The sequence below is a fragment of the Ascidiella aspersa genome, chromosome 9 (genome assembly GCF_963924565.1).
Source record: "Ascidiella aspersa chromosome 9, kaAscAspe10.2, whole genome shotgun sequence".
NCBI lineage: Eukaryota > Metazoa > Chordata > Ascidiacea > Phlebobranchia > Ascidiidae > Ascidiella > Ascidiella aspersa.
The window spans coordinates 9,154,808-9,169,296 of record NC_139455.1 but is presented as its reverse complement, the minus strand read 5'-3'; the positions used below and the strand labels follow the sequence as shown (position 1 = coordinate 9,169,296).

Here is a 14,489-nt window from a genome sequence, read left to right as displayed (position 1 = left end):
CTATCTTATCTTATCGAAAATGGTTTAGAAAGTCTTCTTTGCACGGCGGCGCCATGGCTTAGTGGTAAAGCGCCTGTCTAGTAAACAGGAGATCCTGGATTCGATCCCCAGTGGTGCCTTACGGAATTACATATTACCGAAAAAATAATTCGCAATAATGAAGAAATATTTCGAGCAAGTGCTCTATTTCAATCATTGCTTTAAACGACAAGGTAAACACTACAAAAATCATTTAGGTTAAAGCAAACTAGTAATGTTTTACTAAACATAGCAACTTTAATTTTATTCAAGTAAAATTTGTAAACTTTAATTTGGTTGGCTGTAAACAAAAAACAAAATTTATGATTAACACATTTCTCAATGGAATCCTAGCACTAATACAATGAATCATGTTGAACAAAGTTGTACAAAGCAGGTAATAATTCTCATTACTCATATTTAGTCAACTGTATAATGAATGCTATGAGATGAACTGGAGATTTTTAAAACAGAAATAGGTTCAGCACGATTATAGTTGTTTCTTATTCTTTTTTTTATATTCTGAAGTAGTTTGTTCGGTAAACATCAGAATAAATTTATATCATCCCGGATAAAACATGACTGATTAAAGTATTTCTTGATGAACATGTATTAATGCATAGCTCTCATCGGGGATGTAGCTCAGATGGTAGAGCGCTCGCTTAGCATGTGCGAGGTACCGGGATCGATACCCGGCATCTCCTATCCTTTATATTTTGTGCAGTTTGATCATAGATGATTTGAAATATACAAGTTTTTGTTCTATCGATTATTTTTACATTAAATCCATAAATAATTTGGTTGTTTAATTAAATCATGTTTTAGTCGAACAAGTTTTTGCTGCAATGAATTATTTCATACTAGTTCCAAAACTTATATGTTTTTAAATTTTATCTAAAATTTGAAAGATAACAGAAATTTGTTGTGCAGCGCTCTAGTGGCGCAATCGGTTAGCGCGCCGTACTTATACAATAGTAGCGGAGAACTGCGGAGTTTATGAGTTCGAGCCTCACCTGGAGCAGAAATATTTTGGCAACTTCAAGGGGCCAATGATAGTTATTACTTGTACTTTAAAATCGACCTGTTGCAAAACTTCTCAATCTTCGGTTAGTTTCAGTTTGCATTTCAATGAAAATTGTTACAACTTTGCGAACGCTATCTTATCTTATCGAAAATGGTTTAGAAAGTCTTCTTTGCACGGCGGCGCCATGGCTTAGTGGTAAAGCGCCTGTCTAGTAAACAGGAGATCCTGGATTCGATCCCCAGTGGTGCCTTACGGAATTACATATTACCGAAAAAATAATTCGCAATAATGAAGAAATATTTCGAGCAAGTGCTCTATTTCAATCATTGCTTTAAACGACAAGGTAAACACTACAAAAATCATTTAGGTTAAAGCAAACTAGTAATGTTTTACTAAACATAGCAACTTTAATTTTATTCAAGTAAAATTTGTAAACTTTAATTTGGTTGGCTGTAAACAAAAAACAAAATTTATGATTAATACATTTCTCAATGGAATCCTAGCACTAATACAATGAATCATGTTGAACAAAGTTATACAAAGCAGGTAATAATTCTCATTACTCATATTTAGTCAACTGTATAATGAATGCTATGAGATGAACTGGAGATTTTTAAAACAGAAATAGGTTCAGCACGATTATAGTTGTTTCTTATTCTTTTTTTTATATTCTGAAGTAGTTTGTTCGGTAAACATCAGAATAAATTTATATCATCCCGGATAAAACATGACTGATTAAAGTATTTCTTGATGAACATGTATTAATGCATAGCTCTCATCGGGGATGTAGCTCAGATGGTAGAGCGCGCGCTTAGCATGTGCGAGGTACCGGGATCGATACCCGGCATCTCCAATCCTTTATATTTTGTGCAGTTTGATCATAGATGATTTGAAATATACAAGTTTTTGTTCTATCGATTATTTTTACATTAAATCCATAAATAATTTGGTTGTTTAATTAATTCATGTTTTAGCCGAACAAGTTTTTGCTGCAATGAAATATTTCGTACTAGTTCCAAAACTTATATGTTTTTAAATTTTATGTAGTATTTGAAAGATAACAGATATTTGTTGTGCAGCGCTCCAGTGGCGCAATCGGTTAGCGCGCCGTACTTATACAATAGTAGCGGAGAAATGCGGAGGTTGTGAGTTCGAGCCTCACCTGGAGCAGAAATATTTTGGCAACTTCAAGGGCCCAATTATAGTTATTACTTGTAGTTTAAAATCGACCTGTTGCAAAACTTCTCAATCTTCGGTTAGTTTCAGTTTGCATTTCATTGAAAATTGTTACAACTTTGCGAACGCTATCTTATCTTATCGAAAATGGTTTAGAAAGTCTTCTTTGCACGGCGGCGCCATGGCTTAGTGATAAAGCGCCTGTCTAGTAAACAGGAGATCCTGGGTTTGATCCCCGGTGGTGCCTTACGGAATTACATTTTACCGAAAAAATAATTCGCAATAATGATGAAATATTTCGAGCAACTGCTCTATTTCAATCATTGCTTTAAACGACAAGGTAAACACTACAAAAATCATTTAGGTTAAAGCAAACTAGTAATGTTTTACTAAACATAGCAACTTTAATTTTATTCAAGTAAAATTTGTAAACTTTAATTTGGTTGGCTGTAAACAAAAAACAAAATTTATGATTAATACATTTCTCAATGGAATCCTAGCACTAATACAATGAATCATGTTGAACAAAGTTATACAAAGCAGGTAATAATTCTCATTACTCATATTTAGTCAACTGTATAATGAATGCTATGAGATGAACTGGAGATTTTTAAAACAGAAATAGGTTCAGCACGATTATAGTTGTTTCTTATTCTTTTTTTTATATTCTGAAGTAGTTTGTTCGGTAAACATCAGAATAAATTTATATCATCCCGGATAAAACATGACTGATTAAAGTATTTCTTGATGAACATGTATTAATGCATAGCTCTCATCGGGGATGTAGCTCAGATGGTAGAGCGCGCGCTTAGCATGTGCGAGGTACCGGGATCGATACCCGGCATCTCCAATCCTTTATATTTTGTGCAGTTTGATCATAGATGATTTGAAATATACAAGTTTTTGTTCTATCGATTATTTTTACATTAAATCCATAAATAATTTGGTTGTTTAATTAATTCATGTTTTAGCCGAACAAGTTTTTGCTGCAATGAAATATTTCGTACTAGTTCCAAAACTTATATGTTTTTAAATTTTATGTAGTATTTGAAAGATAACAGATATTTGTTGTGCAGCGCTCCAGTGGCGCAATCGGTTAGCGCGCCGTACTTATACAATAGTAGCGGAGAAATGCGGAGGTTGTGAGTTCGAGCCTCACCTGGAGCAGAAATATTTTGGCAACTTCAAGGGCCCAATTATAGTTATTACTTGTAGTTTAAAATCGACCTGTTGCAAAACTTCTCAATCTTCGGTTAGTTTCAGTTTGTATTTCATTGAAAATTGTTACAACTTTGCGAACGCTATCTTATCTTATCGAAAATGGTTTAGAAAGTCTTCTTTGCACGGCGGCGCCATGGCTTAGTGATAAAGCGCCTGTCTAGTAAACAGGAGATCCTGGGTTTGATCCCCGGTGGTGCCTTACGGATTTACATTTTACCGAAAAAATAATTCGCAATAATGATGAAATATTTCGAGCAACTGCTCTATTTCAATCATTGCTTTAAACGACAAGGTAAACACTACAAAAATCATTTTTGTTAAAGCAAACTAGTAATGTTTTACTAAACATAACAACTTTCGTTTTATTCAAGTAAAATTTGTAAACTTTAATTTGGTTGGCTGTAAACAAAAAACAAAATTTATGATTAATACATTTCTCAATGGAATCCTACCACTAATACAATGAATCATGTTGAACAAAGTTGTACAAAGCAGGTAATAATTCTCATTACTCATATTTAGTCAACTGTATAATGAATGCTATGAGATGAACTGGAGATTTTTAAAACAGAAATAGGTTCAGCACGATTATAGTTGTTTCTTATTCTTTTTTTTATATTCTGAGATAATTTATTCGGTAAATATCAGAATAAATTTATATCATCCCGGATAAAACATGACTGATTAAAGTATTTCTTGATGAACATGTATTAATGCATAGCTCTCATCGGGGATGTAGCTCAGATGGTAGAGCGCTCGCTTAGCATGTGCGAGGTACCGGGATCGATACCCGGCATCTCCTATCCTTTATATTTTGTGCAGTTTGATCATAGATGATTTGAAATATACAAGTTTTTGTTCTATCGATTATTTTTACATTAAATCCATAAATAATTTGGTTGTTTAATTAAATCATGTTTTAGTCGAACAAGTTTTTGCTGCAATGAATTATTTCATACTAGTTCCAAAACTTATATGTTTTTAAATTTTATCTAAAATTTGAAAGATAACAGAAATTTGTTGTGCAGCGCTCTAGTGGCGCAATCGGTTAGCGCGCCGTACTTATACAATAGTAGCGGAGAACTGCGGAGTTTATGAGTTCGAGACTCACCTGGAGCAGAAATATTTTGGCAACTTCAAGGGGCCAATGATAGTTATTACTTGTACTTTAAAATCGACCTGTTGCAAAACTTCTCAATCTTCGGTTAGTTTCAGTTTGCATTTCAATGAAAATTGTTACAACTTTGCGAACGCTATCTTATCTTATCGAAAATGGTTTAGAAAGTCTTCTTTGCACGGCGGCGCCATGGCTTAGTGGTAAAGCGCCTGTCTAGTAAACAGGAGATCCTGGATTCGATCCCCAGTGGTGCCTTACGGAATTACATATTACCGAAAAAATAATTCGCAATAATGAAGAAATATTTCGAGCAAGTGCTCTATTTCAATCATTGCTTTAAACGACAAGGTAAACACTACAAAAATCATTTAGGTTAAAGCAAACTAGTAATGTTTTACTAAACATAGCAACTTTAATTTTATTCAAGTAAAATTTGTAAACTTTAATTTGGTTGGCTGTAAACAAAAAACAAAATTTATGATTAATACATTTCTCAATGGAATCCTAGCACTAATACAATGAATCATGTTGAACAAAGTTATACAAAGCAGGTAATAATTCTCATTACTCATATTTAGTCAACTGTATAATGAATGCTATGAGATGAACTGGAGATTTTTAAAACAGAAATAGGTTCAGCACGATTATAGTTGTTTCTTATTCTTTTTTTTATATTCTGAAGTAGTTTGTTCGGTAAACATCAGAATAAATTTATATCATCCCGGATAAAACATGACTGATTAAAGTATTTCTTGATGAACATGTATTAATGCATAGCTCTCATCGGGGATGTAGCTCAGATGGTAGAGCGCGCGCTTAGCATGTGCGAGGTACCGGGATCGATACCCGGCATCTCCAATCCTTTATATTTTGTGCAGTTTGATCATAGATGATTTGAAATATACAAGTTTTTGTTCTATCGATTATTTTTACATTAAATCCATAAATAATTTGGTTGTTTAATTAATTCATGTTTTAGCCGAACATGTTTTTGCTGCAATGAAATATTTCGTACTAGTTCCAAAACTTATATATGTTTTTAAATTTTATGTAGTATTTGAAAGATAACAGATATTTGTTGTGCAGCGCTCCAGTGGCGCAATCGGTTAGCGCGCCGTACTTATACAATAGTAGCGGAGAAATGCGGAGGTTGTGAGTTCGAGCCTCACCTGGAGCAGAAATATTTTGGCAACTTCAAGGGCCCAATTATAGTTATTACTTGTAGTTTAAAATCGACCTGTTGCAAAACTTCTCAATCTTCGGTTAGTTTCAGTTTGCATTTCATTGAAAATTGTTACAACTTTGCGAACGCTATCTTATCTTATCGAAAATGGTTTAGAAAGTCTTCTTTGCACGGCGGCGCCATGGCTTAGTGATAAAGCGCCTGTCTAGTAAACAGGAGATCCTGGGTTTGATCCCCGGTGGTGCCTTACGGAATTACATTTTACCGAAAAAATAATTCGCAATAATGATGAAATATTTCGAGCAACTGCTCTATTTCAATCATTGCTTTAAACGACAAGGTAAACACTACAAAAATCATTTAGGTTAAAGCAAACTAGTAATGTTTTACTAAACATAGCAACTTTAATTTTATTCAAGTAAAATTTGTAAACTTTAATTTGGTTGGCTGTAAACAAAAAACAAAATTTATGATTAATACATTTCTCAATGGAATCCTAGCACTAATACAATGAATCATGTTGAACAAAGTTATACAAAGCAGGTAATAATTCTCATTACTCATATTTAGTCAACTGTATAATGAATGCTATGAGATGAACTGGAGATTTTTAAAACAGAAATAGGTTCAGCACGATTATAGTTGTTTCTTATTCTTTTTTTTATATTCTGAAGTAGTTTGTTCGGTAAACATCAGAATAAATTTATATCATCCCGGATAAAACATGACTGATTAAAGTATTTCTTGATGAACATGTATTAATGCATAGCTCTCATCGGGGATGTAGCTCAGATGGTAGAGCGCGCGCTTAGCATGTGCGAGGTACCGGGATCGATACCCGGCATCTCCAATCCTTTATATTTTGTGCAGTTTGATCATAGATGATTTGAAATATACAAGTTTTTGTTCTATCGATTATTTTTACATTAAATCCATAAATAATTTGGTTGTTTAATTAATTCATGTTTTAGCCGAACAAGTTTTTGCTGCAATGAAATATTTCGTCCTAGTTCCAAAACTTATATGTTTTTAAATTTTATGTAGTATTTGAAAGATAACAGATAATTGTTGTGCAGCGCTCCAGTGGCGCAATCGGTTAGCGCGCCGTACTTATACAATAGTAGCGGAGAAATGCGGAGGTTGTGAGTTCGAGCCTCACCTGGAGCAGAAAGATTTTGGCAACTTCAAGGGCCCAATTATAGTTATTACTTGTAGTTTAAAATCGACCTGTTGCAAAACTTCTCAATCTTCGGTTAGTTTCAGTTTGCATTTCATTGAAAATTGTTACAACTTTGCGAACGCTATCTTATCTTATCGAAAATGGTTTAGAAAGTCTTCTTTGCACGGCGGCGCCATGGCTTAGTGATAAAGCGCCTGTCTAGTAAACAGGAGATCCTGGGTTTGATCCCCGGTGGTGCCTTACGGAATTACATTTTACCGAAAAAATAATTCGCAATAATGATGAAATATTTCGAGCAACTGCTCTATTTCAATCATTGCTTTAAACGACAAGGTAAACACTACAAAAATCATTTTTGTTAAAGCAAACTAGTAATGTTTTACTAAACATAACAACTTTCGTTTTATTCAAGTAAAATTTGTAAACTTTAATTTGGTTGGCTGTAAACAAAAAACAAAATTTATGATTAATACATTTCTCAATGGAATCCTACCACTAATACAATGAATCATGTTGAACAAAGTTGTACAAAGCAGGTAATAATTCTCATTACTCATATTTAGTCAACTGTATAATGAATGCTATGAGATGAACTGGAGATTTTTAAAACAGAAATAGGTTCAGCACGATTATAGTTGTTTCTTATTCTTTTTTTTTTTTATATTCTGAGATAATTTATTCGGTAAATATCAGAATAAATTTATATCATCCCGGATAAAACATGACTGATTAAAGTATTTCTTGATGAACATGTATTAATGCATAGCTCTCATCGGGGATGTAGCTCAGATGGTAGAGCGCTCGCTTAGCATGTGCGAGGTACCGGGATCGATACCCGGCATCTCCTATCCTTTATATTTTGTGCAGTTTGATCATAGATGATTTGAAATATACAAGTTTTTGTTCTATCGATTATTTTTACATTAAATCCATAAATAATTTGGTTGTTTAATTAAATCATGTTTTAGTCGAACAAGTTTTTGCTGCAATGAATTATTTCATACTAGTTCCAAAACTTATATGTTTTTAAATTTTATCTAAAATTTGAAAGATAACAGAAATTTGTTGTGCAGCGCTCTAGTGGCGCAATCGGTTAGCGCGCCGTACTTATACAATAGTAGCGGAGAACTGCGGAGTTTATGAGTTCGAGACTCACCTGGAGCAGAAATATTTTGGCAACTTCAAGGGGCCAATGATAGTTATTACTTGTACTTTAAAATCGACCTGTTGCAAAACTTCTCAATCTTCGGTTAGTTTCAGTTTGCATTTCAATGAAAATTGTTACAACTTTGCGAACGCTATCTTATCTTATCGAAAATGGTTTAGAAAGTCTTCTTTGCACGGCGGCGCCATGGCTTAGTGGTAAAGCGCCTGTCTAGTAAACAGGAGATCCTGGATTCGATCCCCAGTGGTGCCTTACGGAATTACATATTACCGAAAAAATAATTCGCAATAATGAAGAAATATTTCGAGCAAGTGCTCTATTTCAATCATTGCTTTAAACGACAAGGTAAACACTACAAAAATCATTTAGGTTAAAGCAAACTAGTAATGTTTTACTAAACATAGCAACTTTAATTTTATTCAAGTAAAATTTGTAAACTTTAATTTGGTTGGCTGTAAACAAAAAACAAAATTTATGATTAATACATTTCTCAATGGAATCCTAGCACTAATACAATGAATCATGTTGAACAAAGTTATACAAAGCAGGTAATAATTCTCATTACTCATATTTAGTCAACTGTATAATGAATGCTATGAGATGAACTGGAGATTTTTAAAACAGAAATAGGTTCAGCACGATTATAGTTGTTTCTTATTCTTTTTTTTATATTCTGAAGTAGTTTGTTCGGTAAACATCAGAATAAATTTATATCATCCCGGATAAAACATGACTGATTAAAGTATTTCTTGATGAACATGTATTAATGCATAGCTCTCATCGGGGATGTAGCTCAGATGGTAGAGCGCGCGCTTAGCATGTGCGAGGTACCGGGATCGATACCCGTCATCTCCAATCCTTTATATTTTGTGCAGTTTGATCATAGATGATTTGAAATATACAAGTTTTTGTTCTATCGATTATTTTTACATTAAATCCATAAATAATTTGGTTGTTTAATTAATTCATGTTTTAGCCGAACAAGTTTTTGCTGCAATGAAATATTTCGTACTAGTTCCAAAACTTATATGTTTTTAAATTTTATGTAGTATTTGAAAGATAACAGATATTTGTTGTGCAGCGCTCCAGTGGCGCAATCGGTTAGCGCGCCGTACTTATACAATAGTAGCGGAGAAATGCGGAGGTTGTGAGTTCGAGCCTCACCTGGAGCAGAAATATTTTGGCAACTTCAAGGGCCCAATTATAGTTATTACTTGTAGTTTAAAATCGACCTGTTGCAAAACTTCTCAATCTTCGGTTAGTTTCAGTTTGCATTTCATTGAAAATTTTTAAAACTTTGCGAACGCTATCTTATCTTATCGAAAATGGTTTAGAAAGTCTTCTTTGCACGGCGGCGCCATGGCTTAGTGATAAAGCGCCTGTCTAGTAAACAGGAGATCCTGGGTTTGATCCCCGGTGGTGCCTTACGGAATTACATTTTACCGAAAAAATAATTCGCAATAATGATGAAATATTTCGAGCAACTGCTCTATTTCAATCATTGCTTTAAACGACAAGGTAAACACTACAAAAATCATTTAGGTTAAAGCAAACTAGTAATGTTTTACTAAACATAGCAACTTTAATTTTATTCAAGTAAAATTTGTAAACTTTAATTTGGTTGGCTGTAAACAAAAAACAAAATTTATGATTAATACATTTCTCAATGGAATCCTAGCACTAATACAATGAATCATGTTGAACAAAGTTATACAAAGCAGGTAATAATTCTCATTACTCATATTTAGTCAACTGTATAATGAATGCTATGAGATGAACTGGAGATTTTTAAAACAGAAATAGGTTCAGCACGATTATAGTTGTTTCTTATTCTTTTTTTTATATTCTGAAGTAGTTTGTTCGGTAAACATCAGAATAAATTTATATCATCCCGGATAAAACATGACTGATTAAAGTATTTCTTGATGAACATGTATTAATGCATAGCTCTCATCGGGGATGTAGCTCAGATGGTAGAGCGCGCGCTTAGCATGTGCGAGGTACCGGGATCGATACCCGGCATCTCCAATCCTTTATATTTTGTGCAGTTTGATCATAGATGATTTGAAATATACAAGTTTTTGTTCTATCGATTATTTTTACATTAAATCCATAAATAATTTGGTTGTTTAATTAATTCATGTTTTAGCCGAACAAGTTTTTGCTGCAATGAAATATTTCGTCCTAGTTCCAAAACTTATATGTTTTTAAATTTTATGTAGTATTTGAAAGATAACAGATATTTGTTGTGCAGCGCTCCAGTGGCGCAATCGGTTAGCGCGCCGTACTTATACAATAGTAGCGGAGAAATGCGGAGGTTGTGAGTTCGAGCCTCACCTGGAGCAGAAATATTTTGGCAACTTCAAGGGCCCAATTATAGTTATTACTTGTAGTTTAAAATCGACCTGTTGCAAAACTTCTCAATCTTCGGTTAGTTTCAGTTTGCATTTCATTGAAAATTGTTACAACTTTGCGAACGCTATCTTATCTTATCGAAAATGGTTTAGAAAGTCTTCTTTGCACGGCGGCGCCATGGCTTAGTGATAAAGCGCCTGTCTAGTAAACAGGAGATCCTGGGTTTGATCCCCGGTGGTGCCTTACGGAATTACATTTTACCGAAAAAATAATTCGCAATAATGATGAAATATTTCGAGCAACTGCTCTATTTCAATCATTGCTTTAAACGACAAGGTAAACACTACAAAAATCATTTTTGTTAAAGCAAACTAGTAATGTTTTACTAAACATAACAACTTTCGTTTTATTCAAGTAAAATTTGTAAACTTTAATTTGGTTGGCTGTAAACAAAAAACAAAATTTATGATTAATACATTTCTCAATGGAATCCTACCACTAATACAATGAATCATGTTGAACAAAGTTGTACAAAGCAGGTAATAATTCTCATTACTCATATTTAGTCAACTGTATAATGAATGCTATGAGATGAACTGGAGATTTTTAAAACAGAAATAGGTTCAGCACGATTATAGTTGTTTCTTATTCTTTTTTTTTTTATATTCTGAGATAATTTATTCGGTAAATATCAGAATAAATTTATATCATCCCGGATAAAACAGGACTGATTAAAGTATTTCTTGATGAACATGTATTAATGCATAGCTCTCATCGGGGATGTAGCTCAGATGGTAGAGCGCTCGCTTAGCATGTGCGAGGTACCGGGATCGATACCCGGCATCTCCCATCCTTTATATTTTGTGCAGTTTGATCATAGATGATTTGAAATATACAAGTTTTTGTTCTATCGATTATTTTTACATTAAATCCATAAATAATTTGGTTGTTTAATTAAATCATGTTTTAGTCGAACAAGTTTTTGCTGCAATGAATTATTTCATACTAGTTCCAAAACTTATATGTTTTTGAATTTTATCTAAAATTTGAAAGATAACAGAAATTTGTTGTGCAGCGCTCTAGTGGCGCAATCGGTTAGCGCGCCGTACTTATACAATAGTAGCGGAGAACTGCGGAGTTTATGAGTTCGAGCCTCACCTGGAGCAGAAATATTTTGGCAACTTCAAGGGGCCAATGATAGTTATTACTTGTACTTTAAAATCGACCTGTTGCAAAACTTCTCAATCTTCGGTTAGTTTCAGTTTGCATTTCAATGAAAATTGTTACAACTTTGCGAACGCTATCTTATCTTATCGAAAATGGTTTAGAAAGTCTTCTTTGCACGGCGGCGCCATGGCTTAGTGGTAAAGCGCCTGTCTAGTAAACAGGAGATCCTGGGTTCGATCCCCAGTGGTGCCTTACGGAATTACATATTACCGAAAAAATAATTCGCAATAATGAAGAAATATTTCGAGCAAGTGCTCTATTTCAATCATTGCTTTAAACGACAAGGTAAACACTACAAAAATCATTTAGGTTAAAGCAAACTAGTAATGTTTTACTAAACATAGCAACTTTAATTTTATTCAAGTAAAATTTGTAAACTTTAATTTGGTTGGCTGTAAACAAAAAACAAAATTTATGATTAATACATTTCTCAATGGAATCCTAGCACTAATACAATGAATCATGTTGAACAAAGTTGTACAAAGCAGGTAATAATTCTCATTACTCATATTTAGTCAACTGTATAATGAATGCTATGAGATGAACTGGAGATTTTTAAAACAGAAATAGGTTCAGCACGATTATAGTTGTTTCTTATTCTTTTTTTTATATTCTGAAGTAGTTTGTTCGGTAAACATCAGAATAAATTTATATCATCCCGGATAAAACATGACTGATTAAAGTATTTCTTGATGAACATGTATTAATGCATAGCTCTCATCGGGGATGTAGCTCAGATGGTAGAGCGCGCGCTTAGCATGTGCGAGGTACCGGAGTCGATACCCGGCATCTCCAATCCTTTATATTTTGTGCAATTTGATCATAGATGATTTGAAATATACAAGTTTTTGTTCTATCGATTATTTTTACATTAAATCCATAAATAATTTGGTTGTTTAAATAATTCATGTTTTAGCCGAACAAGTTTTTGCTGCAATGAAATATTTCGTACTAGTTCCAAAACTTATATGTTTTTAAATTTTATGTAGTATTTGAAAGATAACAGATATTTGTTGTGCAGCGCTCCAGTGGCGCAATCGGTTAGCGCGCCGTACTTATACAATAGTAGCGGAGAAATGCGGAGGTTGTGAGTTCGAGCCTCACCTGGAGCAGAAATATTTTGGCAACTTCAAGGGCCCAATTATAGTTATTACTTGTAGTTTAAAATCGACCTGTTGCAAAACTTCCCAATCTTCGGTTAGTTTCAGTTTGCATTTCATTGAAAATTGTTACAACTTTGCGAACGCTATCTTATCTTATCGAAAATGGTTTAGAAAGTCTTCTTTGCACGGCGGCGCCATGGCTTAGTGGTAAAGCGCCTGTCTAGTAAACAAGAGATCCTGGGTTTGATCCCCGGTGGTGCCTTACGGAATTACATTTTACCGAAAAAATAATTCGCAATAATGATGAAATATTTCGAGCAACTGCTCTATTTCAATCATTGCTTTAAACGACAAGGTAAACACTACAAAATTCATTTAGGTTAAAGCAAACTAGTAATGTTTTACTAAACATAGCAACTTTCATTTTATTCAAGTAAAATTTGTGAACTTTAATTTGGTTGGCTGTATACAAAAAACAAAATTTATGATTAATACATTTCTCAATGGAATCCTAGCACTAATACAATGAATCATGTTGAACAAAGTTGTACAAAGCAGGTAATAATTCTCATTACTCATATTTAGTCAACTGTATAATGAATGCTATGAGATGAACTGGAGATTTTTAAAACAGAAATAGGTTCAGCACGATTATAGTTGTTTCTTATTCTTTTTTTTATATTCTGAAGTAGTTTGTTCGGTAAACATCAGAATAAATTTATATCATCCCGGATAAAACATGACTGATTAAAGTATTTCTTGATGAACATGTATTAATGCATAGCTCTCATCGGGGATGTAGCTCAGATGGTAGAGCGCGCGCTTAGCATGTGCGAGGTACCGGGATCGATACCCGGCATCTCCAATCCTTTATATTTTGTGCAGTTTGATCATAGATGATTTGAAATATACAAGTTTTTGTTCTATCGATTATTTTTACATTAAATCCATAAATAATTTGGTTGTTTAATTAATTCATGTTTTAGCCGAACAAGTTTTTGCTGCAATGAAATATTTCGTCCTAGTTCCAAAACTTATATGTTTTTAAATTTTATGTAGTATTTGAAAGATAACAGATATTTGTTGTGCAGCGCTCCAGTGGCGCAATCGGTTAGCGCGCCGTACTTATACAATAGTAGCGGAGAAATGCGGAGGTTGTGAGTTCGAGCCTCACCTGGAGCAGAAATATTTTGGCAACTTCAAGGGCCCAATTATAGTTATTACTTGTAGTTTAAAATCGACCTGTTGCAAAACTTCTCAATCTTCGGTTAGTTTCAGTTTGCATTTCATTGAAAATTGTTACAACTTTGCGAACGCTATCTTATCTTATCGAAAATGGTTTAGAAAGTCTTCTTTGCACGGCGGCGCCATGGCTTAGTGATAAAGCGCCTGTCTAGTAAACAGGAGATCCTGGGTTTGATCCCCGGTGGTGCCTTACGGAATTACATTTTACCGAAAAAATAATTCGCAATAATGATGAAATATTTCGAGCAACTGCTCTATTTCAATCATTGCTTTAAACGACAAGGTAAACACTACAAAAATCATTTTTGTTAAAGCAAACTAGTAATGTTTTACTAAACATAACAACTTTCGTTTTATTCAAGTAAAATTTGTAAACTTTAATTTGGTTGGCTGTAAACAAAAAACAAAATTTATGATTAATACATTTCTCAATGGAATCCTACCACTAATACAATGAATCATGTTGAACAAAGTT

At 33.7% G+C, this 14,489-nt stretch overlaps 29 non-coding genes across 29 annotated transcripts; all 29 read left to right on the top strand.

Moving 5' to 3' along the window:
• The first annotated feature begins 47 nt into the window (after nt 1–47).
• On the top strand, nt 48–119 carry Trnat-agu (transfer RNA threonine (anticodon AGU)). Its single transcript has one exon. It is a non-coding gene; the product is annotated as a tRNA-Thr (tRNA).
• Nucleotides 120–949: 830 nt separating this feature from the next.
• On the top strand, nt 950–1,039 carry Trnai-uau (transfer RNA isoleucine (anticodon UAU)). The gene is given in 2 exon segments: nt 950–987; nt 1,004–1,039. It is a non-coding gene; the product is annotated as a tRNA-Ile (tRNA).
• Nucleotides 1,040–1,220: 181 nt separating this feature from the next.
• Nucleotides 1,221–1,292, top strand: Trnat-agu (transfer RNA threonine (anticodon AGU)). The gene has a single exon. It is a non-coding gene; the product is annotated as a tRNA-Thr (tRNA).
• A 530-nt stretch (nt 1,293–1,822) lies between these two features.
• Nucleotides 1,823–1,895, top strand: Trnaa-agc (transfer RNA alanine (anticodon AGC)). The gene has a single exon. It is a non-coding gene; the product is annotated as a tRNA-Ala (tRNA).
• A 227-nt stretch (nt 1,896–2,122) lies between these two features.
• Trnai-uau (transfer RNA isoleucine (anticodon UAU)) lies at nt 2,123–2,212 on the top strand. Its single transcript is given in 2 exon segments — nt 2,123–2,160; nt 2,177–2,212. It is a non-coding gene; the product is annotated as a tRNA-Ile (tRNA).
• Nucleotides 2,213–2,393: 181 nt separating this feature from the next.
• Nucleotides 2,394–2,465, top strand: Trnat-agu (transfer RNA threonine (anticodon AGU)). The gene has a single exon. It is a non-coding gene; the product is annotated as a tRNA-Thr (tRNA).
• A 530-nt stretch (nt 2,466–2,995) lies between these two features.
• On the top strand, nt 2,996–3,068 carry Trnaa-agc (transfer RNA alanine (anticodon AGC)). The gene has a single exon. It is a non-coding gene; the product is annotated as a tRNA-Ala (tRNA).
• A 227-nt stretch (nt 3,069–3,295) lies between these two features.
• Trnai-uau (transfer RNA isoleucine (anticodon UAU)) lies at nt 3,296–3,385 on the top strand. The gene is given in 2 exon segments: nt 3,296–3,333; nt 3,350–3,385. It is a non-coding gene; the product is annotated as a tRNA-Ile (tRNA).
• Nucleotides 3,386–3,566: 181 nt separating this feature from the next.
• Nucleotides 3,567–3,638, top strand: Trnat-agu (transfer RNA threonine (anticodon AGU)). The gene has a single exon. It is a non-coding gene; the product is annotated as a tRNA-Thr (tRNA).
• Nucleotides 3,639–4,739: 1,101 nt separating this feature from the next.
• Trnat-agu (transfer RNA threonine (anticodon AGU)) lies at nt 4,740–4,811 on the top strand. Its single transcript has one exon. It is a non-coding gene; the product is annotated as a tRNA-Thr (tRNA).
• Nucleotides 4,812–5,341: 530 nt separating this feature from the next.
• Trnaa-agc (transfer RNA alanine (anticodon AGC)) lies at nt 5,342–5,414 on the top strand. The gene has a single exon. It is a non-coding gene; the product is annotated as a tRNA-Ala (tRNA).
• A 229-nt stretch (nt 5,415–5,643) lies between these two features.
• On the top strand, nt 5,644–5,733 carry Trnai-uau (transfer RNA isoleucine (anticodon UAU)). Its single transcript is given in 2 exon segments — nt 5,644–5,681; nt 5,698–5,733. It is a non-coding gene; the product is annotated as a tRNA-Ile (tRNA).
• Nucleotides 5,734–5,914: 181 nt separating this feature from the next.
• On the top strand, nt 5,915–5,986 carry Trnat-agu (transfer RNA threonine (anticodon AGU)). The gene has a single exon. It is a non-coding gene; the product is annotated as a tRNA-Thr (tRNA).
• Nucleotides 5,987–6,516: 530 nt separating this feature from the next.
• Nucleotides 6,517–6,589, top strand: Trnaa-agc (transfer RNA alanine (anticodon AGC)). The gene has a single exon. It is a non-coding gene; the product is annotated as a tRNA-Ala (tRNA).
• Nucleotides 6,590–6,816: 227 nt separating this feature from the next.
• On the top strand, nt 6,817–6,906 carry Trnai-uau (transfer RNA isoleucine (anticodon UAU)). The gene is given in 2 exon segments: nt 6,817–6,854; nt 6,871–6,906. It is a non-coding gene; the product is annotated as a tRNA-Ile (tRNA).
• Nucleotides 6,907–7,087: 181 nt separating this feature from the next.
• Trnat-agu (transfer RNA threonine (anticodon AGU)) lies at nt 7,088–7,159 on the top strand. Its single transcript has one exon. It is a non-coding gene; the product is annotated as a tRNA-Thr (tRNA).
• Nucleotides 7,160–8,264: 1,105 nt separating this feature from the next.
• Nucleotides 8,265–8,336, top strand: Trnat-agu (transfer RNA threonine (anticodon AGU)). The gene has a single exon. It is a non-coding gene; the product is annotated as a tRNA-Thr (tRNA).
• An 830-nt stretch (nt 8,337–9,166) lies between these two features.
• On the top strand, nt 9,167–9,256 carry Trnai-uau (transfer RNA isoleucine (anticodon UAU)). The gene is given in 2 exon segments: nt 9,167–9,204; nt 9,221–9,256. It is a non-coding gene; the product is annotated as a tRNA-Ile (tRNA).
• Nucleotides 9,257–9,437: 181 nt separating this feature from the next.
• Nucleotides 9,438–9,509, top strand: Trnat-agu (transfer RNA threonine (anticodon AGU)). The gene has a single exon. It is a non-coding gene; the product is annotated as a tRNA-Thr (tRNA).
• A 530-nt stretch (nt 9,510–10,039) lies between these two features.
• On the top strand, nt 10,040–10,112 carry Trnaa-agc (transfer RNA alanine (anticodon AGC)). Its single transcript has one exon. It is a non-coding gene; the product is annotated as a tRNA-Ala (tRNA).
• Nucleotides 10,113–10,339: 227 nt separating this feature from the next.
• Nucleotides 10,340–10,429, top strand: Trnai-uau (transfer RNA isoleucine (anticodon UAU)). Its single transcript is given in 2 exon segments — nt 10,340–10,377; nt 10,394–10,429. It is a non-coding gene; the product is annotated as a tRNA-Ile (tRNA).
• A 181-nt stretch (nt 10,430–10,610) lies between these two features.
• Nucleotides 10,611–10,682, top strand: Trnat-agu (transfer RNA threonine (anticodon AGU)). Its single transcript has one exon. It is a non-coding gene; the product is annotated as a tRNA-Thr (tRNA).
• An 833-nt stretch (nt 10,683–11,515) lies between these two features.
• Nucleotides 11,516–11,605, top strand: Trnai-uau (transfer RNA isoleucine (anticodon UAU)). The gene is given in 2 exon segments: nt 11,516–11,553; nt 11,570–11,605. It is a non-coding gene; the product is annotated as a tRNA-Ile (tRNA).
• Nucleotides 11,606–11,786: 181 nt separating this feature from the next.
• Nucleotides 11,787–11,858, top strand: Trnat-agu (transfer RNA threonine (anticodon AGU)). The gene has a single exon. It is a non-coding gene; the product is annotated as a tRNA-Thr (tRNA).
• An 830-nt stretch (nt 11,859–12,688) lies between these two features.
• Trnai-uau (transfer RNA isoleucine (anticodon UAU)) lies at nt 12,689–12,778 on the top strand. The gene is given in 2 exon segments: nt 12,689–12,726; nt 12,743–12,778. It is a non-coding gene; the product is annotated as a tRNA-Ile (tRNA).
• A 181-nt stretch (nt 12,779–12,959) lies between these two features.
• On the top strand, nt 12,960–13,031 carry Trnat-agu (transfer RNA threonine (anticodon AGU)). Its single transcript has one exon. It is a non-coding gene; the product is annotated as a tRNA-Thr (tRNA).
• Nucleotides 13,032–13,561: 530 nt separating this feature from the next.
• Nucleotides 13,562–13,634, top strand: Trnaa-agc (transfer RNA alanine (anticodon AGC)). The gene has a single exon. It is a non-coding gene; the product is annotated as a tRNA-Ala (tRNA).
• Nucleotides 13,635–13,861: 227 nt separating this feature from the next.
• Nucleotides 13,862–13,951, top strand: Trnai-uau (transfer RNA isoleucine (anticodon UAU)). Its single transcript is given in 2 exon segments — nt 13,862–13,899; nt 13,916–13,951. It is a non-coding gene; the product is annotated as a tRNA-Ile (tRNA).
• Nucleotides 13,952–14,132: 181 nt separating this feature from the next.
• On the top strand, nt 14,133–14,204 carry Trnat-agu (transfer RNA threonine (anticodon AGU)). Its single transcript has one exon. It is a non-coding gene; the product is annotated as a tRNA-Thr (tRNA).
• The last annotated feature ends 285 nt before the right edge of the window (nt 14,205–14,489 follow it).